Raw genomic sequence first — 26,229 nt, forward strand, 5'->3', positions numbered from 1 at the left:
AGTTCAGACTCAAACATCTTGTACTGTTCAGAGAAACATATGCATAACTGTGTAAATCTCAACCGACTGCTCAAAAACATATTTACATATAGACCTGTTGGCCGAAACCCAGTACTCACATTTTACTCAGGTGTGAGTAATCTCGAGACCTACGCTGGCACCCAGATTAGAGGCACGCCGCCGCCCGGGAGTCCTGAGTCCACACCCGCCCCCAACCCCAGAGGCAGGCCGTGACAACCCATGGTCAGCCCACACTGCACACCTGTGCAACCTGCCCGCCATCCCCACCGTGGACAAATTGGGGGGAAGCGGCAGAAACTGCTCACTGTGTGTGAATGCGTGTAACTGGGAGGGCGGACACAGGCGATCAGCAGAGGCCCCAGACAGGACCAGGGGACGGTGAGCCTGAGGAACAGGCTCCAGCTGCTTGTTCTAAGGATAAAGAACCAAAAGCCGTCCCCTTTATTAACTAATCTGGAAACTAGAGTAGTCTGGAGGCAAGTTTGGGATTTTCTGTCCGATGTGAAGCTCGGGCAAATCTAATCAAAATTGCAAATAAGATACCACTAATTCAAGTTGCATCAGAAAAAACGGTAGGATAGCATCTGAAAAATAAATCACAAAGCGCTTTTGAAAAAGTTACAGGCTAATTGTGTGTGAAATGTTGTGGATGAATGTTAAAACCCACTTTCTGCATTTGCACATCATAACATTTGTGGGGAGTGTTTGCTAATGTAGCCCCGTTGCTCTGAATCAGCGTGGCTGCTGTTTTCATTCTTGTTGTGTTTTTAGCTTAGCAACGTTGTTGCAAGGTTTTGCAGTCTTTCAGAAAAAAAACTCAGTTTTTGCAAAGAGACAGTTTATAGAAACAGCAACAAAAAACTATGACTATGAATATAGAGATTTTAAAGTGTTTTTAAATTTCTGAATGCCTTGTATTGGACGTGTAGCTCCATAAAATCTAGATTGCCAGTTTCATCCTGAACTCTTGGGTTTAAGCAATGTCAGATGGTGCATAAATGGATCCATCTTGCAGCATACGTTTACATGCCATGTGCATATCCTCTTGCATTTAGAGGGTACTTCAAATTGTGCTGTGCTTTGCGCACCATGACAATTTTGTTGCACACGCAGGTCCTCGGGGCCCTCAGTGGAGCTGCTGAGATCTATTTAATGCACAGCAGCTTCTGAAATCCAATTGATTGGTTGTGGAGAGGGCAGTCATAAACAGGACCCCCCCCCCCCTGCAGCCTTTAAATATGTAAATCGATCTGACTCCGGTCAGGCTCAACTTTATCCTACCAGGCCAATAAGTGGTCCTATGAGGGAGCATTGCGCGTGCTTTCCCACGTCTTGGCGACAAGAGTCTTGTGTATGAGTGGGTCCTTTGAGCACAGCCTTGGGATGAAAAACAGAAACTCAGACAGAGGGGAAGAAGTGGTTGAAAATGATAGCAGATGAGAAAAGGAATGCAAATGAACAAGACGGGACGAGATGAAATTGACTGGAATTGCTTCTTTGGTGGGGCAGTGCATTGTCTATGAGTGAGGAGTTCAAAGGCAGGAGATGTGTTTCCCCTAGACAAAATACTGTGTAAGCCACGATACCTGCCCAAAAAAGGAGTAGCCTTGAGGTGTAATTTGGGGATGAGGGAGCACGTGGGGGGAACACCAGTGAGGCCAGGGACCCAGCTTGGCCTCCACCTGCTTTCATTCATACTAGGGAACAGAGCCAGATTAAAATAACACGGAGGGAATAAAAACAAAGATAATTAAAGTTGTGAGTTGTATGGCGACAACCCCCCCCCCCCCCCCCCATCACCCCCCCTTTTTTTACCTGCCCTCATTGGCTGAACAGCAGCTTTAGGCCCTTCACTTTACCCCTTCTGCCTCTGCCACCCTGGTCAGAGCTGCACATGACAATTTCGTGAATAAAAAAACTTTTGTCAAAATGGCCTCTTTTCGGTTTGGTTTTGTCTCCATAGCAACCACTTTATTTTTTTGGTTGCCTTGGGGTAGCGAACAGGTCTGTATAATTATTAGAAGAATCATCTAAAGAAAACTTTTGAGTTTCCTTGGCAATGGAGAGTTTTTGTTAATAATGCCTACGTTCCTAATATGTTCATATTGTATGTTATATTGCTAGATCCAACGATTCATGTTTTACATTTGAACATTAAGCTAGTAAAAATATGGGCGAGCAACAGGGGGACACCACTTTTGCGAGCTCACTACGCAAAACTCCTAATTTCACCATTTTTTCAAAGTATCTTGCCAATAATGCTGCCATTGAAGCTGCTTATTGGCTAAACACACCTGATCCAGGTAATCAGCAGCAGATGAGACAGAATTTCTGGAAAACCAGCAGGAGGCTTGACACCCTTACGATAGATCAGTATCCCTGACAAGAATGTACATTTGTGGGATTTTTTTTTTAAATTCAAGATGGCAGCCTCTTTTTGAGGTCAAAGGTCAGTGAGACTGACTTCTGTTGTAAACTTAAGCTGGCAAAATGTGAAAAAAGCCAAGTTTAACACTCTGCCTCAACATCCCCAGAAATCCTGTGGGCATCCTATAATAATTTCAGAATTTCCTTTGGATATCCCTCATATTTGGTTTCATAAGTGGATTTTTTTTCCAGCCCTATGAGAGAGTTTGTCCGTATTCATTTTTTCTCCGTCTGTGATGTCATCATTGGGCGTTGGGGTGGGTGGTCATTCTCTATCCCTAAAATTCATTTTCACCGGGTAATAGGATCACGAACATGTTGGTATTTTTGCTTTGATTTTGTTGTTTTGAAATTTAATTTTGAACCCCATAAAAGGTGTTCGTCCCATTTTTTTTTGACAGTTTTGCCCGCTGTGATGTCATCTTTTTTTTTAGGTGGTGGTGGTGGTGGTGGTGATGGTGGTGGTGGGGTTGTTCACTATGCCCAAGAATTGGTACAAATTTTGGTCATTTTTTGCGTTTGTGGTGAGGGCAAAATGTTCGGACAAAAGAGCAGTAAGAAATAAGATTCTGAACAAACTGGTCCTTGCAGTCCAGGACTGATGGGGGACAGAATGCAGGAAGGAAACAGAGGCTGAAGGGGGAAACTCTGGTCTCTAGAGTGAGATGGAGAGCAGGAAAATCCAACAAAGAGCTGCTGAAGACACAACGGAGGGAAAAAAAAAAGATGGAAGGAGAATTAGAAAGCTATCTTAGGAAATGGAAAGGTTAGCAGAGATAAAGAGGAGAAAGAAAGCTTCAGAGGCAGAAGTATAGATAGATAGTAACTGTGTGAGGGACAGACAGCCGGAGGAAGGTGGGTGGCAGGAAGACAGCGATGTGGATGTCCCAGGCCATTTCCTGTGACGATGGCCAGAGGCTTTTTTTCTTTTTTTACTTTTTCACCTCACAGCCGTCAGACACCTCCTATTCCCCCCCTGCAGCCCGGCCAATTAATATAGGCGACACACATTCTGATTACGGAGCGTTAACTCCGTGTGGCTACTGTAAAACTCATCCTGACAAGAAAATAATAGAACCTAAGAGCAACACATTTCTTTCAGCTCATTCAGCTTTACTCAACAGGTGACTGCTTGGAAATAATTACAGCTCATTTCATTTATTGTCAGGGAATTACCAGCCTGAGTGGTCGCACACAATGGCGCCTAGAGATGTAGATCTATGGGTGGTGCTTAAGCAGTGGGTTACATGGTTTATGCGTCGTTGTCTGTTCATGAATTAAATGAGAAGTCACACAGCTTTATTAAAAAGACTTCTAGTCTGATGACCAATTTAGATCTTATGTTTCAAGATTTATTTCCATCATTGGGATGGTTGGAGCCTTTATTGGTTTTATTTTTATTTTTTAAGTCCTTTAGTTGGAGCAAAAATTTCTACTTTGTGTTCTCAAACGGTGGGTGAAGTATCTCCAAAGCAGTTGAAGCTCAGCTGAAAACAAAAAGCCCTGCAGCCAGCTGCAGTTCACAAAGTAACCACTTGAGGCTTGTTATGCATCACTTCAGTTCTCATAAACAAACAGTTCCACATCGCAATTTCTAGTTCAGTTAAAAAGATTTTTGGTGTCTGTGGTTAAAATTGAGAGTTATGTCAGCCATACTGTTTTAAAAAAAAAAGACAAGAAAAAATACATGCTTATATCAAGTCTATTTAGGGTAAAATTTCATAAATTGATTAGAAAATAAATAAAAGAAAATGATGCCATCTTCTGAATATTATAAATGCCCCAATCAATCGTAAATAAACATTTTATTTATGCATACAGACACATTGATTCTATTAAATAAAAAAACAGTGTCGTTTTTTTAGAACATACCGGTAGTTTCTGCAAAGCGTCAGTACCTTCTATTTCACGCCTTCAGGCTTTTTTCAGATGGCATTTTTTCATCTGCTCCTGATCCACAACAATTTGAATAGAGATACACAGAAAAGCAATGTTGAGCTTTATTTTTTTGGATATACACCCTCCATCACAAAAAACGAAAACAACATTTTCATTGAGAGCTGTAACCAATTTTAACACTTTATGTGTTGAGTATAAATGCTTAATCAAATTTTGTTGTAGCAATAGATTCTAGTGGTTTTGACAGCACAACACACTTCCTATTCTCAAAACACAAGAATCAAATCAGCTCAAAGGATCACTTGACCTTATTTTCTGTCAACTGTTTTTTCATTTTTGAGGAAAAGGCTTGAACAAATGAATCCAGTCCTAATCATCCCCCCCCCCCCCCCATTACATGACCTTTTTTAATAAGTGTTAAGTGTCTCCTCAGGCTTTTCCATAGTCTTGTTAAGGTACCTCTTAACACATGTTTTATTTCCTTAAGCAAATCTTATTTCTCTGAGCTCCTGAAGTTTCTAACATAATTGTCATCTAAAAGTCTGCCGTCTCCAGATTACGACTGCATCTCGCCCCACAGGGGACCCCCGATGCCGTTGCCGCCATTCTGCCTCCGTTTTCCCTGTCTCATATTGAACTCTGCTTTTGGCTTCTGACATAAGCAGCCAACACAGAAAAACCGACACAATTTAGCGTTTGTTGATTCCATTGGAGACATATTTGTGTGGATGCTCAACTGAACGAATTTCTTGTCCAACCTTGGTTCCTCCAAAATACACAGAGAGGAAAAAAGTCTTGCTGAAAGCTTCACCTCTGCAGACCCCCTCTGCCTCAGCCTGTAAACAAGCAGCTAATGAGTTCCATATGAAGTGCCTGGCACTTGTGAGTTTGTGGGGAAATTGCGCAGGAATTATAGAATCCAATTACTAAAATAGCTGAGAGGGAGCTAATTTCAGTGTTATCCTTTTGGGAAAATAACAAGATAGGTATTTTTATGATGACACAATTATAAAAACTGTAGGATGCCTCCATTTTATGGCTGGGGAGGAGAAGGGGGGGCAGTTATCTTGTTCAGTGTGCATTGTTACGCCTGTTTACAGTCTTTTTCCACATGTTTGGTATAATGCAACACATCTATGAAACCTGCCATTTTTTTATTTATGGCATTTCATTTGAGGCGAAACACAGGGACAGCTGCAATCCTCTGTGCTGTTTTTACAGGCAGAATAACTACTTTCATTAAAGCTCTTTTCACAGGAGCATTTTTTGTTTTCTCAGAGGGGCCTGTGTGGTTTCCAGTCATCACACTGCCTTTTAGGCCTCGGTCCTGTACGGCGGGTTGACTGTGTCTTGCAGTTTCCTTGTGGCTTGTATAGCCACCTCAAGGGACGTCATGAAAATAGAGCGCGTAATTGTCATGCGTGTGGTGAGTGTATCGTGAAGTATTTGTAAGGATAATGTAAGTTACACGCACTGATGACTTGTGGGTGATGGTATTGCACGGTGTCTTAACGCCACACTCTAAACATTACTTATGCTGCGTTCATACCGAACGCGATTTGCGGGTCAGATTTGCGTTGGACGTCTCTCTTTCGACGTGCGTCATATTTGCAAAAATGTGTTCATAAACTTGACGCTCCAGATGTGTGTGGGATGATGTTGAGAGATCAGGTTTCTTTGTTTGGAAGGGCTCTGCAAAAGCATCGGTAAGCACATTACCATGTCTGGGTTAAGGAGATCGTTCAGAGACTGCATCCACTGCTGGAGCTGCATCTAAAAGATGAGCTCTTTTAGCTGTACTGCTGTCTCTCTGTAGCTGTGTTTCCATTACACATATGTGCGCAAAACTTTATTGAAATTCGCAAAATGTTGACAAAACACAATTACACTTTTTCCATTAAACACTAATCATGCCAACAAACCAGCTCACGTGATAAGTCTTTCAAATCATGGTGACGGATGAAAACAAGTATTGCTTAAAGTTGATCCACAAAAGCGAGCACTTGGGTGACGTCACAGCGGTGGTGTGCGCTTGCCATGCAGCTACAGTATGACCATTGACGGTTTTATACTAAGCCAGAACCAGAGACGTGCGTGAGAAGCCTGTTCAGCAGCATTAAAAACAATAATGTTCTAAGAATTAAGCAGTTGAACCCTTTTCCCTGTTTGATAACATGCCAAGATAGATTGAGTGTCTTATTCAGGCCATGGAGCGACAAGCGTAGCCGCTCCCTATACGTTGGAGCGGCTACAGATGAAGCCATTTTGGGAAATTTTAATTACCGTAGTCATTTAAAAGAGGAGCTGGAGTTCCAGCACTTCCTCATGACTTGCAGCTTTTAATGAGCTGTGTGACTGCTCTGGAAGTTCTTGTGGTGCCCGCTGTGCAGCGCATTTCATTCAATAAAAGTCTTTCCATTGCAGTTTTTCGAAATATGTCCATTTCGAAACGCCCCAAAAACTACCTCCTCAGAATGCAAAAACGTTTTTCGTTAAATGTTATTTTTTCCTGAAATTGTGTCGTTTCATTTTAGCAAATTAATATTATTATTATTATTATTATTATTATTGCAAATCTTATTTGCGCAATTTCAAAGGTAATGAAAGTGCTTCTTGTGACTGCTGTCCCGCATTAGTTGGGAGACAAAGAATAAATGTAAAAAATAAATTAGATTATCTTTGTTTTTTGTCTCAATGGAAAACATATATGGCAAAGTTCAGGAAGAGAACAAATACACAATGTTGGTGTTGGACTCTATCCGCTGATGTTGTTATTAACGTGTCACGGGCCAAACCTTAGTTGATTGGCTGACGCGACATGTCTTCTTTACCAGAGTTCAGATTTTTGAACTCTTGACGTGCTGCAACACTCAAAACGCACTGCTGTCAGACATACGTACAGCGCCTGATGCTCAAATGGCGCCGCAAACCTCGGATCACGCTTGTGCATTGATGTCAGAGCTCTGTCTTCCCCTCTGGTCACCGGCGGGGAGCAGTCTCCAGAGTTCTGAAGGCACTTCATCTCCCAGCAATCCCAGCGCTCACTTCCTGGATGCCGCACACCTGACTCTCATTCACAACCACAGCAGGCAGAGTGGCACAAACAATACTTCGCACTTAGCTCAGCTTCATTACCTGCCTTCATTACTGAGTGTTGTATTTGGACCTGATCTCCTGACCTTGTTCTGACTCTGTTCTTACTTACGTACTCCCACTTGTTTAAGTGTTAACACTTTTGCTCCACATGCTCACCGAGCCACCTGTGTGACTAAAGCTTTAGTGTTATCAAGCATCACAAAAACCTCTAAAAACGATGCATTCATTTCTACAGAGACCTAAAATAATCATTATGCATTTCTTGATCGGAACACATGCTTACAAGAGACATTACAAATGGACTTTTCGTTTAGGTGCGTGGCCGTCTTTGATCCCTTCACCCAGTCTGTTGCAGGGCATTGCACTGGAGAGGAGGGGAAGATGTAACGGTAAATATTTAATGATATCCGTGTGCTATTGTTGCACTGCTGCAGACTGGAGGCAGAAACGAGCGCCCCGACATTTATGACTGTCACACAGCAGTTGGCCGGCAGACAGAAAGAGAGTGAGAACGAGTAAAGTACGGTGGCAAATAAATCAGCAAAATTGGTCTTTCTCTCTCTTTGGATTTATTTTGTTTGTGGGGCAGAGCCATAATGGTTCAATAAAGTCTGCAATAAAATGCAATGAAGGGCTGTGGGAAATAAGTTGACTAAAGCTGTGGCAAGGCTCCTGATAAATGACTGAGTGCTTTGTTTGAACAGAACTCATGACAAACATTATTTTCTGATTAGAGACACGTTTAAATCTGAGTAGCTTCTATCACTTCGACATGTCTTCGGTTAGTAGGACGTCAGAGACAACTTTGGGAGTACTGTTTTCATTAAAAGCTGTTATATAGATGCTCATTTAAAAAGCTTTTTTTTTTTTTTTTTACTTTTGAGCAATTTTTGTGCGTCACAAATGATATGAAGTTTTTGTTGGCAGATTTTGAAAAAAAACAAAACTCTTCTTTTTCAATCAATGCTTTTTGAAGACCCAGTCTGACGAAAATCGTGTTTTTGGTGTTTTTAAAATGTTCTTGAGGCATTTTTCTGATGATGGAGGACATTTAGAAAGAACCTGGCGTGTGTCCAAAAAAGCTCACTCTGATCAGCAAGAGTGGTTGCCATGGAAATGTTGACTCAGACTGACTTGGACCAATCACTGCTTACTCACGACACATGACTCCGACATGGTGTCGACCATGTTGTAAAAAACATGGCGAGTGAATTGTCTTCATTTAGTAAGACTTTTTCTATGGGAGATGTCGCACTCAGTCCAGTTCTCATATACAGTCTGTGGTTGGGTCCACCCATGCAGCTGCCCATAAGCCAATCATAAAGAACCATAACCTTTTTTTATTTTTAAATCAAAGTGGTTGCTTTTACACCCCCCTCAGTTGTAAAAATGAAAAACATGAATGTACTTAGAAAAGGTCCTTTTAAACAGACTGTACAGATGTTTTTTTGTTTTTTAACAAGGGAGTCAACAGAAAAATTGCTTTCAGGTATTTATTTATTTATTGATTGATTTTTGCAGAAAAAAGACCAGTGGAAGTGTTACATTTGAACATTCTTCAATATAAATCAGATAATAGACTAGAACCCTCTGACGAGGATTTTCTGATGATCACTTTTTCAAATTTGTTTTTACTCCAGTTTATCAGATTGTTGCCGGCTCTTGGTCATTATCCATCTTCTTTTGGTTATTATTATTATTATTATTAATATTTTAACTTGTGTTCAATAGCTGAGCAAACAGGCTAAAGCTGAAGGCCTCTTGTATTGGACAGATTTTACTGTTACAATAGGAGGTTATGAATCTTCTGACACAAAAGGGGTATTTTGTATATACCCTTCCATAATGTAGGCTAAACTTTATTTATATTATTTTTGTTTGTATACATGTTTTAATTGGACTGGATAGGAAATAAAGAAGAGAGGGAGAGACTGGGGTATTAAAGATTGGGGGATAAGGGTACAAAAGAAATGGGAGAAAGCAAATAGGAAGGGGTAGAAGAAGTTGGAGGATGATTAAAGAAGTAGAGGGAAACCCAAAGCAACAAGTTACCCGAGGTTCATCATTATTACTGTCATGTGTAGGTGTTAGTCCAAAGGGCGGGGCCTGTCCAAAGACACACTTCAATATTACAAACTTACCTGGTTACTCTAAAGATCATCACACACAAAAATGTCAACTTGTAAACAATACAACTACAGCTCACATGCACATACTTATGCATACTACCCATCCTATTCTATTCTTAAAGAAAAATGAAGATAAAGAATGCCCCTCCTATTCTTTAAATTTAAGTTTCTTTCTCCAACTTGTAAACCTCCTTTAACATCCCACTCTGTATCTGTTCTCTTTTCCATCTGGTATAAAAGAGAAAATGTTTGCAGATGGCATAAAGTTTGGCCTCAAATACAGAAGGTTTATACAAATAAACTCCTTCTGTGTTAGAAGATTCTTAAACCCCTATTATAATAGTAACATCTGTCCAATACATGAGTCCTTTAACTTTTATTTGTTTGTTCAGCTGCTGGACAGGACAAGTTTAAATAAATCAATCAATAAAAAATATTGTCCTTTTTTAATAAAATCATGACTCTGTTAACAAAGAAACCTTACAGCATTTTAAACTCCTGCCGTGGCCACTTAAAAATACTATTTAACCCAGTGTGCTCCACTTGTTGTGGACACACCACTGTATACGTACACACAAATAGAAACTAGAGCATTTTAGCTCCCTGAAACTGTGGACTATCAGGATTTCATAGTCTTGGCCGGAGCTTTTCTGCACGGCTGATTTAAGAAACAACTTTCATCCCTTTTTCCTTTGGGACACGCCTGCTTGCTCACTTCCCCCAGACCGCTGCTTGTTCCTGCTCTCTGAGGATGTATAGCTTCCATTTGAGAGTTCCTGCTTATGTTTAGAATCGAATCAGCCCCGCCCTCTCTTGTCTTCAGTTTTGTGGTAAAGGGATATCGCTGATGCAAACTGGATGTCACGAATTTTTGTTTTTACCAATGGGGGTTCTTAGCTTGCCAGTTTTTTTTTGTTTTCTTCTGTGTCCTGTATCAAGTTATGAGGTTTGGCTGTCTGTCCTGCAAGATGCCTGCCTTTACTAAACCATCTGTCTGTGTCTGTCTGACTCTGGTAATTCTGTTTTTTCTTTTTTGGTTCTTTTCTAACTATTCCTCTGTCATGAACAGGGAATGAGTGAAGCACCCAGGCACATAGAGTAGGAGGAGGCAGTAGGTTTCAGGGAAACAGGGGCTTTAATAACAAAAGAGTCCAAAACTAAAACTAAACCCCTGCATCAGGCAGGCCAACTGGAAACTCAATATATAGTCACACTGGAAACAGGGGAACATTAACCTACGGAGCAGCACAAGAGGAAGGGGAAGAAAGACAGGACTTAAATACATACAGACAAACGAGACACAGGTGGAAACACTCAGAACAGATGGGGTCCAAAAGCTAAACTTCACACAACAAAACAGGAAACCTTACAAAATAAAACAGGACGTGAACTCAAAACATGAAGAAACAAAAGACAACCAGAAAACAAAAGTAAAGAAACTAAAACCGTGAAAGTCCTTAGCATTTTGGCAACCATCCTCTTTGACAGAAAAAAGCCATCACACTTGTCGAGAAATCTCCACTCCATTCAAATCCAGTCTTTTTTGCAGAGCAAACACTGAGAGAATGCCCATTTTTAAAGCCCTAATGCTACTTTCAAGGACTGTCAGATGTGTTGATTTACAACTAAATAAATGTTTCATCAACATTTGGTGTTATGTGGAAAGCATTACACCCGTTTCTTTCTTGCTATATCAAATTCATGGTCGCCGTTACTCATTTATATTTTTCCCGTTATCCTGATCTAACTGTTTTGGGCTTTCGTCATCATTAGGAAGTGATTCTAATTTATCAATAAACTCTTCTCGTCCTTTTTTATTTTATTAAATTTGACCATTTTCTGAAGTCAGTAATCAAAAATTTGGTTCTGTTTTTTCCCTCCCTGCCCCCTATACCTCATTTTTTCCCTCCCATTCCAAACAATGGCCGACTGAGATAAACTCCAGCTGTCACCCTCCTCATCCTCCCTTGACTCCACCTCCTCTAACATCTGTTGTGTCCGGTCAATCCTTAGTCAGGGTGGGGAGGGGGTGGAAGCTGAGGTCAAACCAATCTCTGTGCAGATTGTTACGACTTCCTGTGTGTTCATCCCCCCCTGCCTTCTCCTTCTTTCTATTGATAGGGGCGGGTTGATCCCCAGAGGGGGGTTGGGCTTCTGGGAAGGATGTCTGGGCAGTGAATGGGTCTCCATTACACTGAAGCTGTTGTTCCCACCATCATCATGGATATGAGCAACGGCTCACACACAGGACACGTACACGCATGCATCAGATCATGTAACAGGAGATGGATGCTTGCACTATGAGGTTTTTATAGACTCACTGCTAAAAACTTGACGCCGCATGGCAGTGACTCACAGCTCAGACAAACACGTGTGCAGTTCCTGACAGTCCAGATGAGCACCTCGAGCTGCACCAAACCCGGATACATTATTAGTACCAAGCAAACTTAATCCAGCCGCCCCCCCAAAAAAACCCCAAAAGCTATCATGGCGTTTTTTTTTCTTTTTTCTTTTCTTCTGCAGCACAGCACCATCATCGCTTTATTTGTCTGGAGAATTTCCAGCTGTATGACCAAACCATTTCAAACTGCCGTGGGGTACGTTTCAATCAAAAGTGTCTCAGAGTTCCAAAAGAAACCAAAGAAAATTTTTTAGATGCCACAGAAGGAACTCAGACTTCCAGGATGACCATGTTTTCATGTGATTCATACGTTTTGATGAATGAGATGTTGTTCAGATGTCCGTTATATTAGGTATTTAAAAATGGAGGATTATTTGTTTTAACTGTGTGAAGGATCACAATAAGTCAATGGACAAAGATGGGGTTTCTTGCTAGATATTTGAAAGATATAAATATATACATTTTGTAGTGTTACTTTTTTTTCAAAGGAGGAAAAAGAAAGCATAAAACAGAATAGTTGCAAAACTAAAGTAATTTGGGCCCAACTGAAAAAAACCCTGAATGACACAAACTGAACAGGGTTTTTTCCAAAAAGCAGGTTATGCTAGTTACCACGGTAAGTTTGAGGCTAAGGAAGCAGATAACCTCCGCTTTGGTTCCAAAAACAGAGGTATTTTTCAGGTTATGTCAAGTTGCCATAGCAACTCATGCTCTGAACATAACCTGGTCTGGAACAGGTTTAGTTGAAGGATAGTCTGTTTTTAGAGAGGTGAAGAAGCATGGCGTGTCCATTTGAAGATGATTTAGTGGATGAAGAAGCTCAGATAATACTTTTTCCACCATGAGAGGGTGATAAGACCACATATGGATGTTGGAAAGATAAACTTTTTACATTAATCTAACTTAATTATTTGCTTCAGTTAAGATAAATCATTGTTTTAGTTAAGTCATCTTAAAAATAACACGTAGTTATCAGACAGTTATTGTACTTTGATTCAAATTAATTCAATTCAGTGGGTGTAACTTTGGTGCTGCTGTTAGATCGGCACCGCAAGGGATTGTGGGATACCATTCCCTTTGCCTGTCTGGACGGATTTGGGTTTAAGTGTGGGTTTTTGTCCAAATGTGTTTAGTTGTTTAGCTGTTTTACTGTGTATTGCCGAGTTATTTTGTCCTACTGTTTAATTCTTTCTGCATCATGAGTGAGAGGGAGGGAGAAGATGATGAGTTTATTTTGCACCCTTAGTGACAATTGTAGTAATGATAAAGTTGGAAGATTGATAAATGACTTCAAACTGCAATGTCATATTATTGTTTTATTGTTATAAAAATGAGTATATCTGCAGGCTCAAACTTAGACATATGAGAGTTCAAGAATTACAATAAATTAAGAAGAAAAAACGTTTACTTGAATATGACATTTAGTTTGATAAATATGTAAATTTGAGTTTTAAAAAAATATTGAGGTGGATAGACGTAAGAAATTAGGTTGAATACATGTAACCCAATTACTTGTTACCAATTGAAGTAATTCATTTTAGTTGGATAAGTTATATATAATGAAAATACAAATGAGATAGAAACTCGTGCGTTAACTTTGTCCGCTATTTTTCTCCAAGCAGAACTCTTTCTTTTGCTGATGCAGCCGTATTACTTTTTTGATAGGTGTATAATCTTCATATGCCGTCATTTAAATCTCAGACTCAGTCTTACTTAACTATAGCGCTCTCTTTTATTTCTCTACGCGTTTCTAAGGTGACTCCAGAAATTGGCGATCAATTGAGAATGTCTTTATGTACTTGCAGTGAACGCGCTTTAACACAGGGTTACCAAGTCGAGTGTAATTATGCTAACTCTTTTCCGGTCTTTTGGAACTGACAAACCCAGAGTAAGCAAGTTCAGGTGGATTTCAGCCAGAGTTCAGGGTTAAAGTCAGGGAAGTTTAATCCTGCTTCCTGGAATACCCCCCAGACTCAGCCACTGCGCTGACGCACTGTGGAAGCTTTATAGCCAGGGAGAATCCATACTGGTCACATGAGGGAGGGGAAAACAAACTAATCAGACATTCCAACCAATGAATCTATGATTGCAAAACAGGAAAACAGAAAAACAAAATGTATACAATACAAAATTCAACAAAAAGTGGACTAAATGATTTCCTTTAAATAAGCAAAAATAAAGTCCATGAGAAGAGATGCAGGCATTCCCTGCAGTTCCCCAGTGGAATTTCCCAATCTCCTCTGCTGATTTCTATGGAGGGCTCACCTGGGATGGAAACTCAGAAAACTAATAAAAGTGCATAAAATATTTTTCTCACTTAAATTAATCAAAAGTGTGCACCCATTGTTGATTTAATTTAAGTAAACAAAGTAAAAGTGAATGTTTTACTTTTGAAAGAAAATGTAAGAGATTCTAACACCTATGTGGTGGTTTGAGGTTCAACCAACACAAACTGCAAACGTTTCCTTTAAAGTTCCACTCCGATCATCTTTGGCTATTGTCTTTTGTTAAGGATTTTGCAGTTTTTAGCCAAAATAAAATAAAAGATGAAGAAATAAAAAAAATCTGCTGTTTTCTGAGACAGTTTCTGCAGAGCTCCCATTGTTGAGAGCTCTCTGTTTACACTCTCTCCCGTTAGCTTACAGCTAACCCTCACCCCTTCAACATTATCTTACCAACGCAGCAAAAGCGGTTATCAATATCGGTGCTATCCAACCGTACAGTTTTAAGCCAGATCAGACGAAGAAAAAAACAAGTACATGGATCTGCTTAAAACTGTACGGTTGGATAGCACCGATATTGATAACCGCTTTTGCTGCGTTGGATCCGGGATATTTTCTAAGCAACAAAAACAATCTTTGTTAGACGCCTTTTCGTCTGCTCCCGATTTACAACAATTTGAATAAAGAAATACTCGGAAACACACTTAACTTTCATTATTCATGTCCTCCATCATCATCAGAAAAATGTCACAAGAGCATGTTAAAAACAACCAAAAAACACAATTTTAATCAGAGTGGGCCTATAAGTGAAGACCACAAACCTATGAGCCATGGCCGCCGCTGAACAACTGTTCAAAGTCAGATGAAGATGGTGTTGGGATTTTTAGAGTGGCTGAACTACATCAGAACTCTGCTTATGAATAGAAAGAATACATAAAACCTAGTGGCTCATTACATTGTTTGTAGATCAATAATCAGCAGATGCTGAGCCAAAGCAGAAGCTAATGCTTAGATTAGTACGCTGATATTCAATCTCAAATGCTTGACAGCAATTATCTGACTTGTCACTGATAAACTCTCCTCTTTTGCAAATAGTTGATTGAAAAAGACTAAGAGTTATTAATGACATCATCTATTAATATCGCCTAATCAAAAACACAATTTTTATTGGAGTGGGTCTTTAAAGCTGGTTCAGTGAATTATGACAAAAGTCAAAATGTTATATAGTATCCAACAGGGAAAATTTAGATTCCCTTTCAAATATTGATATTTTTATGCTGTCATAACTTGTGTCTTGTCAAGTCAGTGTGCTGTAAAGAACGTCAGTCATGGAAATCCTGTGATTATTAAGCATCAATTCCCATTACAGCCGTATAAAGTGGTACAAACGATGCTGGTTCATTGATTTTTGTCATTGACATCAATGTTGGTTTGTGAAAGAGCTTATGTGAATAAGGTCAGCGTGAATGCCTTTTTTTATCGATTCTCCGAATCCAGCCTCTCTTCTGTGGAGTTTATATATTAAAGCAGGAATTTAAAGATAGATTTAAAAAAACATTTTTTTGGATTCTTCTTGTTATATTCCTGAGTGGGCATCATAAAATAATGAAACAAAAGTGTGACGCTAGCGTGTAAGAAAAAAATGACAGCATAAACAATCATTAAACTTGTAGTTGAGCTGAAGATGTGATCTTGTTTCTCTGTTTTTACTTTTTTGTAATGCAGCTTTCAGTGCAGCTTTTTAACAAAACTAGAGTTTCAAAACAGAATACATTACAATATTTGTGATAAAATGCCAGGATGAAAGCCGATTTCCATGTAAAGATTTCAAAACCTTTCAGAAAAGTGACAGCGGGTGCAGATCTGATTCAGCCGAGGACAAGATCTTCAAGTCTGTCTCACAGAGACAACCAATTATGTGCCTTCAATCATGGAGGATACATATTTTTAGGATGTTCCCTTTGAGTAAACAAACGGAATTGTTGCTGAAATGGAAGAACGGAGAAATTATGCAGTAAAAGGGACTTCAAAATTTCATAATAAAAGTTCAAAAACTGGCAATGAGTTAATAAGTAAAATGTAACCAAAAAATGCAGACAAACAAACCAAAAATAAACTCCCAAACGTTTTTAATTCATTATTTACCAGTTCCCATAAAAACTTCTAAGATGTAGCCCAAATTAAATTTAGATGGTGTTCATGATCAGTCTCTGTTTCAGAGGAACGCTTTGTGTTTTTAGGTCAGGAGTCAAACTTTTGTAACTTTAACAAAAATAACTAAATTGGGACACAGAAATTAAACTTTTTATGCAACTTGATATTATTGTTGTTAGGGGAAGAAAATAACAAAGCTTGTAGAAATTATCTCTAGTTTTATCTATTTGTCTGAATTATTTAATGATCTAATATCTTATATTTTATATATATTTATATAATCAGAATTTGAAGTTTTCATACTCATGTTCTGCATACTTATTGTAAAAAGCAGATTTTACAGTGATTCAGATATTTCATTTGAAATAAATTAATACATTTCAATGAATATTGAAGTGTACAAGATGATGAAAAGTTCCTGTCATTTTTCCTCTAACATCATGTTGAATTACACCCGTGTGTACAATGTTTACTCGTCACGCACAGACAATAGAACCATTCTGTGTGTGTTTTGTTGAAGGTTCTTTTTCTAGACTTTCGAGAAAAAATAAGGTGCACTAGCAGCTACATCCACGGTTAGGAGTCTGTCTCTGAACGCTCACACATTTCTGAAAATGAGGGGAAAGAAATCTTGATACCTGCTTACAGCGGAGGGTGGCACTTGGTTCAGTGGGAACACGCTTGTGCAGTATGTGTCTGAGGATGTTCGACTGGCCGTTCTGCATGTCAATCAAGTGATATACTTCACGGTGAGGATGACGGGAATTCTTTTCAAAAACATATTTGTATGTATCTTTGAAGGCCCACGATCTTCACACATCTCAATTGCCATCGACGTGTTGGGCTCTAGAGCTCTGTGCTCTAATATTAGGGTCATTGAAAGGCTACTACTGCCTTGTGGCAAGTTAATCATACTTAGGACTCAGCTGTCCTTCACTGAGGATGAGGAGTAAAGTTGGAGCTGCCTTATAATTAAGATTGAACTGAGTGCTGCACGCTGTTCTGGCACGACAGTAGTATCGTTTGTATTGCTGATACGCTCTGCCGCCTGTTCTCCTCCAGCAATCCAGCCTCTGGTTGTAGTGAAGCCCAGACCCCGCCCTCATTTGCCTGTCAGACTAATCAGTGCCGCCACTCAGGTGGAGATGGCAGCTATTCACAAAGGCACAGCAGGAGGGGGTGACCGGCTCATTACCGTGATTCTGTCTTAATCAATCCTTACTTCTCACCTTTTTTTTTTCTTCTCAGTCCTCAGCTCTCTTACAGCTCTGCCCGTTTCCTCTGGATTCTTTTTCTTCATTTTCCCTCTCCTCCTGGCTCCATTTCTCCGTCTGGCTAAACAGTCTCGTAGGAGCTGCCAGTTCTCCGAGCCTTTCAACTGGGTCTGTCTCCACGGCCCAGCTTGGCAGGGGTGAGGAGAAGTACGCAGGGCTGCATCTGAGTTAACAAGCAGGGCTGCTGGTGCTCATCACCACAAGTCCTGTCTGTGGAGGCTCCACCATTACTTAAGGGGAACGTAGAGAATGAATGACTGCTGAACACGTGGAGGTAATGGCACTGTGGGTACCTGTTAGCAGCTGCTGGAGCAGCAGGTAAAAATTGACCAGCCCACATCCCTGCTGCTGCAACAGGTGGCTATGAAATATTTGGTTCTCGGGCACAATAATCCTGTAATTGGGTTTGCGCTGCAAGTGTATAAAAATACAAGCAACTTTGCAAACACCAAAACTGTGAGAAAATGTAGTAAACAGTTATCTGTAATTGTGGGACTGTGGATATGTATATAAAAAAAGCAGAAATAACATAATTTTCCTTATGTCAAAACAAAAGCAGGGAAAAAAAGTGGTGAAATAGTTACAACTGTGCCAAACAAACAGAACAATTAGAGCTAATTTGTAGGAAAAACATCTGCTAAAAAGGAAATGTAATATCCTGAAAATCACCCTTGATTATCCACGTGTAAAAATATTTTCTAAAATTATAATCTATTTCCTCTTAACAGTGAGCTGCAAAGAAAAAGAAAACACCCAAAAAAAAGCATGACACTTTTGACATTTCATTGAAGATCCATTTATCCAGACGTGATCGTTTCCATCTGTGGCACAGAAAGAGAAGTTCTGAGGAGAACGCAACAGCGGCTGCAGACCTTTCCTGAAAAATGGACTAAAATGCAACTATGTGTGCTTCTATGCTATGCTGATCAGCTAAAAAATGATGAATCAATAAAACAACTTAAAAAAATGTTTTGACATTAGGTAACAAGACATTTTGGAACACTACTTTAGAGGATTTCAGTGGAGAGAAAAACACGACTTTCTAGTGATGAATAGTGCAATAAATAATTATGAGTTATGACACTGAAAAGGGGAACTCATCCATTCCCACGTGTTATAAAACTAAGAAAGAAGAAATCATTTATCCAGTTATGGATTGAAAGATTTTATTTCCACTGCTTATGACACAATCATTGTGAGATGAATTCCTAATCACTGTTTACTCCTTCCAGTCACAGACGTACAGTACAGTCATCATTCTGGGAATGGTATGCTGATCTATATGATGAAGTCAGCACACGCCTGGCAGCTCGAGGATCATCCCTCATTGACTTTTCAGTGTTCAACAAAGCAGCGCAAGTATCCGTCTTTGAAGATTGAGGATGATTAGCTCACAGACACGATGCCGTCGTGGGTTTAAGGGACAATAATCCCATTAGTGTTGCCTCACTTTGTTTCTCTGTGGCTCAAGAGTCATGCGTGTTAGGATTCAGGTAAGTGGCTCGCCGTGCAAACAATCAGGATCTGCTGCTAAGAACCAACAAAAAAAAACAACAACAAAACAACGTGGTGGACAGGTGTGTTTTGTGATATCTAGAGGACGTTCATGTGTGTGTGGGAAGCAGTCCTCCCAGTGTGCTGGCAGATCTCACTTGTTTACTCCAGAGGAAAAATAGGGACTCAGAAGGGTTGAGGACGGATAAGCAGCTGTCTTCTTAATTCCTGACTGAGAAAGTTGGTTTTGCCGCTCCGAAAAGCCTCTCTGAGCTGCCCCTTTGGCGTTCTGGGAGTGTGCAGCGTCTGGAGAGAGAACGGGAAAATGGGAAGCAGGAAAGATGGGATGTGAAAGGAGAAAAAGAGGAGACAAGAAGCAAGGGCAGGTGAAGTGTGGGGAGGTCTGTGCGCTTATATCACGATAGTATATCAGTAGGAGCAGTTAGAGTGTAAAGGGGGATTAAAGACAGCAAAGAACTAGGTTGGATGATGAAGACTGAATTAGAACAGGACCCCTGAGAAGGCGGAGTGTGTGTGTGTGTGCATGTGAATGTGTATGTCTGGTGGTAGAAAAGGGGAGATGGAGAGGGGTGGAACTAGAGGACAGGAAAAGACACCACTCAGCCGAGCGGAAGAGGAAAGACAAAAATAGAGAGGGTAGGAAACACAAGGCGGAATGAGAGAGAATGAGGAGGTGGATGGGTGTGAGTGAAAAGCATGAATATAACTTTGTGGTATAAATATTGTGTGTTTAAAGGGGTAGGTTTGCAAAAACAAAAAGAAAAGGAAAAACTAAATCCTGCTATTGCCACACTTACCCACTTAATCTGGATGCTGTGTGGGAGATGTTTGCTGGCTTTTGGTTTAGGAAGGATCCTAATTGTACAAAGATCTTCTGAAGTATGTGCGGGCCAGACTTCCTCAAATGTCACCTTTAGCTCAATACACTGTAAGTAGGGAATTATTTTTGTCCAAAAGCTTCATCTGATCTTTGAAAAATCCTGCTCAGCAGCATGACTGACGTTAAAACTCGTTACTGTATCTTTTGGACTATAAGTCACACCGGAGTATTAGTTGTAGATGCCAAAATAATGCATAAAAAAGAAGAAAAAATATATAAGAACCCATTTGGGACACATTTATTAAGCAAAATATAGGAACAAAAATTGACGTTTCATCTTGAAAGATCATAATTATGGAAGACATAACAATAATCAACTGAATATTTACATGCTTCACTAACAAAACCGTTTAAAGCTTCATGAAACATGGGAGCAGACCTGGGAGAGCTGGTGACCATAGCATAAAGAGCATGCTAACAAGTCAACCATAACTCTTTATGTCACTTCAACTCACTAAATCTGTTGAATTCCTCATCGTTTGATTCGCTTTTAACCTTTGTGCTATCTTGTTGGGTCCATATGACCCCACCCTTACATTTACATGCTATGCCTACCATGACAAAGGTTGAGAGGACTTCATGTAATTCATGGACACCAGTGAAAATCAAAAATCATTGAAAAAAAAAGGTTCCGTGCACTGTCTTGTGGGGTCCAAATGACCCCACTCTGATTGTTAAAGTGTCTTGATGGCACAAGGGTTACACAATTCTGCCGTGGCCAGTGCATCTTCTTCTGTGTTAGTGAGTAAGCTCACTAATTGCTTACTAATTAACACAAAAGTCGCATCTGAGTATCCCTTGTGCTATCTTGTGGGGTCCAGATGACCCCACCCCCAACGTTGGGACCCCACAAGACACTGCGCTGAACTTTTTTCTTCAATGATTTGGGATCATCACTGGTGTCCATGGATTACATGAAATCCTCTCCACCTTTGTCATGGTAGGGATAACACGCCAATGAAAGGGTGGGGTCATCTGGACCCCACAAGATAGCACAAGGGGTATAAGTCTAAATCAGATTTGCTTCTCCCTACCCCCTACGTCTATTTCTCCACGCGGATAGACATGGAAAAAAATAGTGTGTTCAAATTTGGACCTTTCTAGTGCTTGATGACATCATCTACATTAGAGCGTAGCGACAGCGCTCAGAAAATACATGACAGTGGTTTTAAAACTTAAAAAAAGGTCATGCAAAAACAAAAACTTAATACTCACACTTACAAAACTTCTGGGCTTCGGAGCACACCTATGTGAAGAAATGTGCTTCTCTTTTGTGCTGCAGTGATGAGATGCAGATCACCCTACCAATGGAGGGATAGCCAGTCCAAAGTCGCTACTGCCTCCCCTTAAAAAGAAACTTTCGGACAGCGCTACAGCTTCTAATGCCCCTACAATTGGAGCAATAGGGAGGAACCAAAGGAGTAGGGAAGAAATTAAGATTCAGCCGAAGTCGCTCCGCCGGCCAAACTATGCAAAAGCTACGCAACTAATACTCCAGAAAATATAGTAAATAAAAACACGAATTTATATTAATGAAGAAGGATGTTAGCAAATGAATCTGATTCTGCTACAAAACAAGACATAAGAAAGCAACTCTTAAAAATTAATTGAGAGATGAATGAATAAAGAACAAGAACACTTGGTTGGACGTACCACTTGTGCACCATCACAAGTTTATATAGCTGAATAAGACTAGTTTTATACATGAATACTTGACTTCTTGACCCAGTTTGCATCAGACAGACCTCTCTGGTCATCTGGTCTTCCAGAAATCTTAGCAGAAACACTCAGTTTCTGTAAATCCAGGTTAAAAACCCATCTGTTCTTAGCTGTATTTGAATAGTTTTTAATGAAATAATGACATCCACATTGTTTTTTAAGCTTACTATAAATTCAGTTCTTTTAACTTTCTTTACATTTTTATACATCACTTATTTATCTCTTTTGATGAAATGTTTTTTTTTTATATTGGCTGATGGGGGTAAAGAGCAAGATGTCATCTGATCAAAGAGATCAATAAGATGAAGGCACAGGGTTTGTAGCATATCGATTGGATTCCATTGAGCTCTGGGATTGACAGGAGCCCACTGCAATGAAACTTTATCTGTGATTCAGGCTAAAAAATAGGTTCCCGATATTGCTGATTCTTGGACATCTCCGTGCAAATCTAGCTAAGTTAAACCCATATCCAAGACTAAAATCCGTTTCTATTGTTTCGGACAACTATCGCAAAGCTTTATGCCAAATTTCTAAGACTAAAATTGTAAACCAAAATAATCAATCACAATAATTTGTTATCAGTTACAATAGTGGCAGAGCTGGAACATTTTATATAAAACTTTGGAAGGGTGACAAATGAGAATTGGGTGGAAGGATCAGATGAAAGGATGAAGAGTAGGCATTTCAAATGTTTTTTGTGTCATTATGATTTTTAATAGGCTCAATGTTTCTTTAAAACAATTACTTTTTCAAAGCGTAAAGAAGCTTGTATTGATTTCTTAATTTTTGTCAATAATCATATCAATATTGACTCGAAAATGAGCTCTGCCTCTGGTATAGAATCACATTAATTCAGGGCTTTGACCCACAAAAGAGGCTTTCGATTTTTTCATGGATGCTGGTACTAAGTGTGTAAAGAAGAATCGTTTATTCAGTTTTCCTCTAGATAAGTAAAGTTTACATAAAAACTGTTGAATTGCATTATATTCACAGAAAAATAGCAGGTCTTCTATCTAAAATTTGGACCAGTTTACTTTAGAAAATATTTGTAGTTGCTATATTCATAAACTTCACAAATAAAACAAATTACAAGAAAACTGCAAACCTTCATGATCACTTTTACATATTCTAAAAGGTCTCTGAAAGTGGGGTTGGGTTCTCTTAATGTTTTATTTCTTTTCTTTTTCGTTGTCCTTGTGAGGTTTGAAAAGTCACAGTAATATGAGCAGGGGCGGAGCTACAGGGGAGCAAGGGGGGCAGCTGCCCCCCTATACAATAAACAATAAAAGGTTTTTTGAGGTATCAGGTAGCATTTTTGTTTGTGCAAATTATAGAAAACAGAAAGTCTGACAACGTTTTAGATCATTTGAATGGATCGCAATCACACATCTCCGAAAATGAAACACATTTACAATGAAGGCACAGCCTCAGCATATTCACCCAGCTGTTTTCATTTGGAAACATGAAACCACTTCTCCGGTTCTTGGAGTGGAGCGGTAGAGCGCTGAAGGCAACCTTCTCCACACATTTTCGTGTGGCATAACACTGAAAACGTGGAAATGTCCACAGCATCGTCCATGCTGTAGCCTCAACTTTTTTTCTGTTTTGTGTGAAAAAGTTGATAACAACAATATGACAAAGAACTAACCTGAATTCAAGGATTTCACTGAACAAGAAAACATTGTTAATAAATTGGAATTACTGTATTTTCTGCACCATATGGAGAATTTAAAACCCATATTTTTTTGGAAAAAAATGACTGCATCCTATAATCCAGAACACCTTCTTTATGGATAAATTCTGGTTGTGCTAATTAAGGTCGAAGCTGTTTTAAGAGGTACTATTACTACGATCATTATGAGTTACAAAGTTGGGTTTTATTGTGAATAGGCTAATGCGGCTTACATGTATAATATGTATTGGTGTTGGACTGTATTTTTTTTAAAGCAATTCGGACACCATGCTCACTACTTTATCCAAAAAAACAAAAACAAAATTTAAATACATTTTTTTTCACAAAAATTGTTCAAGTGCAATGCATTGTGGACTGTATTAAGCACTCTTGTGAGCATCAATGCACACTGGCTTTTCGCAGAGACTTCTGGGAAATTTTAGGGCACTTGAGTTTTTAATTGTAGATTCTGACAGCAAAATGTCAAACGCACACTATGCTCCATAGTGTAAACAGTGCACTATGGTCCATAGTGCACTGTTTACACTATGGAACATGGCCTATGTGTTACTAACACCATTGGGAGTTAGTGTAGTCACAGTAATGGTTATCTTAGCAACATCAATCTGTTTTTTACAAAAAAGAATGGGAGTTACAGGTATTTTGACCATGCCAACGTAGCTAATGTGTAGCGTGCTACAAACAAGTTTAAGCGACTGACTTACCTCGTACTTTTTTGTCTCGCTAATTTTGTCTTATAGTTCTGTGTGCCTTATAGCCTATACGACATAAACATAAAATTCATTGTGTGCCATATAATTTGGTGCACTGTTATAGTGCGGAAAACACAGTAGTCTGTTGTCTCCTGATGCTCTTTTTGTTTCTACTTGCCAAGTAGTGTCATGGTGCCTCTGTCAGACTCCTTCCCCCTCTCCTCTCCGCTTGGTTCCTGATTATCCCCAGCTGCTTCCACTCACCTCATCGACACACCTGCCTTCTTAAGGAGCTCCAGGATCTTCATTCAACGCCAGTCCGTTGCCCCTGATGGTGCATATTTGGCCTCACGTCAAGTTCATGCTTTGTTGCCTTGCCTTAAGCCAAGTAGTTAACATATGCTGTCTTACCTGTCTCCAGGAAACCTCAGCCACGAGTGGTCACCCACAGCAGCCGTAATCCGGACTCCTCTACTGGTCTGTTCCCTTCATCCTCACCACGAGCCTCTGCCGAACCAGCTGCCTCACGAGACGGACTCACGCTGCCGACTCCAGACCCGAACGAGCAGTTCCACCAGTGACGCCACGAGCCGCAGTTACATTCTCAGACCTCCAGTAACAGATACCTACCTGTCTGGCCCTCATATTAAATCTACCTTCTCGCCAAGACATCTCTGTCCTGTGTCTCATTCCGGGTTTCAGCATCTGGGTCTCAGTCGTTCTATAGTCATGACAGAACGGACTGGCCATAATCCCGACCCAGCTGACCCGGAGGGACTCAGATTAGCCGTATCCCAGCAAGGCATATTGCTTGGTCGCCAGGCCGACGCCCTATCCCAGATGGCCGCGGCCCAACAGGACCTTTTTCACCGCCTGGACGGTTTGACACAGACATTGAACAATTTAACCGGACATTTTTCCCATGTTCCAACAGATACGGCTCAAGCTACGGCTAACTCGGCTACTTCCGTTTCCGGATCACCCTCCGCTCACGAAAACATCCGGCTGCAACCGGAACCATTTACGGGTGACGTTGAAGCCTGCGGAGGATTCCTCCTCCAATGCGAGCTGATTTACCAACAAGCCCCCCGTCATTATCAGTCGGATCACAGTAAAATATCACTGATCGTCAACTCTCTACGCAATAAAGCCCTCCAGTGGGCCCAGGCTTTCCTCTCCTCCAATCCCATAAGCCACCTCACTTATGAACGTTTCCTCAGAGAGTTCCAGTTAATTTTCGACCAACCACGCAAACAGGACGAAGCAACCCGTCGGTTACTCGCGCTCAGGCAGCGTAACCGCTCGGTGAGTGAACACGTTATAGATTTCCGTATTCTGGCGGTCGAGGCAGGCTGGCCCGACGCAGCTTTGAAGGGGATCTTTTACCAGTCTTTAAATGAACAAATTAAGGATCATCTGTGTTCTCAACCCGAAGCCCGGTCATTTGAGGAACTGGTTTCTGCGGCACTCCGCTCTGATGTTCGCCTGCGGGAGCGTCAAAGGGAACGAGGGCCCGTTTTCCAGCGTGCCGCAACCACCACATCCTCCAACTTCTCACACGCTGTTCACGCCACCCCTCTCGACTCCCTCAGCCCCTCTAGACCTCCAGACGAGCCTATGCAGGTTGGACACTCTCGACTGTCTGAAGAGGAACGCCGCAGACGGCGCATGGAGGGGGCCTGTTTCTATTGCGGAGCAAAGGGCCACATTGTCATCTCCTGCCCGCTTCGTTTAAACACCCGAACCCCTCGCTAGGAGACAGGCTGCGAGGGGTAACAAACATCTACCTGGCCGGTAATAATTTTTTACTAATCCCTGTCAAGTTAAGTCACGATCTCCAAGTGCATGAGTTACGGGCCCTGGTCGACTCCGGGGCCGAGCAGAGTTTAATTGACCAGCAACTTGTTAATGAACTGTCGATTCCCACAGAACCCCTGGAGAACCCCATCGAGGCTTCCGGTTTAGGCGGTCAACTCTTATCCCGCATCACCCACCGCACCAAACCCATCCTGCTCATTACTTCTGGCAACCATCGTGAGTCTATCCGTTTCCTCATCACCAAGTCCATCCATACTCCCATAGTACTCGGGTTTTCCTGGCTAAAACT

The 26,229-nt window shown here is 40.6% G+C and overlaps 1 long non-coding RNA gene across 1 annotated transcript; it reads right to left on the reverse strand.

The window, feature by feature from the left end:
* Window positions 1–284: 284 nt before the first annotated feature.
* LOC144994409 (uncharacterized) lies at window positions 285–4,677 on the reverse strand. Its single transcript, XR_013657939.1, has 3 exons — window positions 1,837–4,677; window positions 1,608–1,718; window positions 285–1,398 (listed from the first exon to the last, which is right to left on the reverse strand). It is a non-coding gene; the product is annotated as an uncharacterized LOC144994409 (long non-coding RNA).
* Between the last annotated feature and the right edge of the window lie 21,552 nt (window positions 4,678–26,229).

Source organism: Oryzias latipes, chromosome 9 (assembly GCF_053564925.1).
Source record: "Oryzias latipes strain Hd-rR chromosome 9, Olatipes_Hd-rR_3.1".
In the NCBI taxonomy this organism is placed as follows: Eukaryota; Metazoa; Chordata; class Actinopteri; order Beloniformes; family Adrianichthyidae; genus Oryzias; species Oryzias latipes.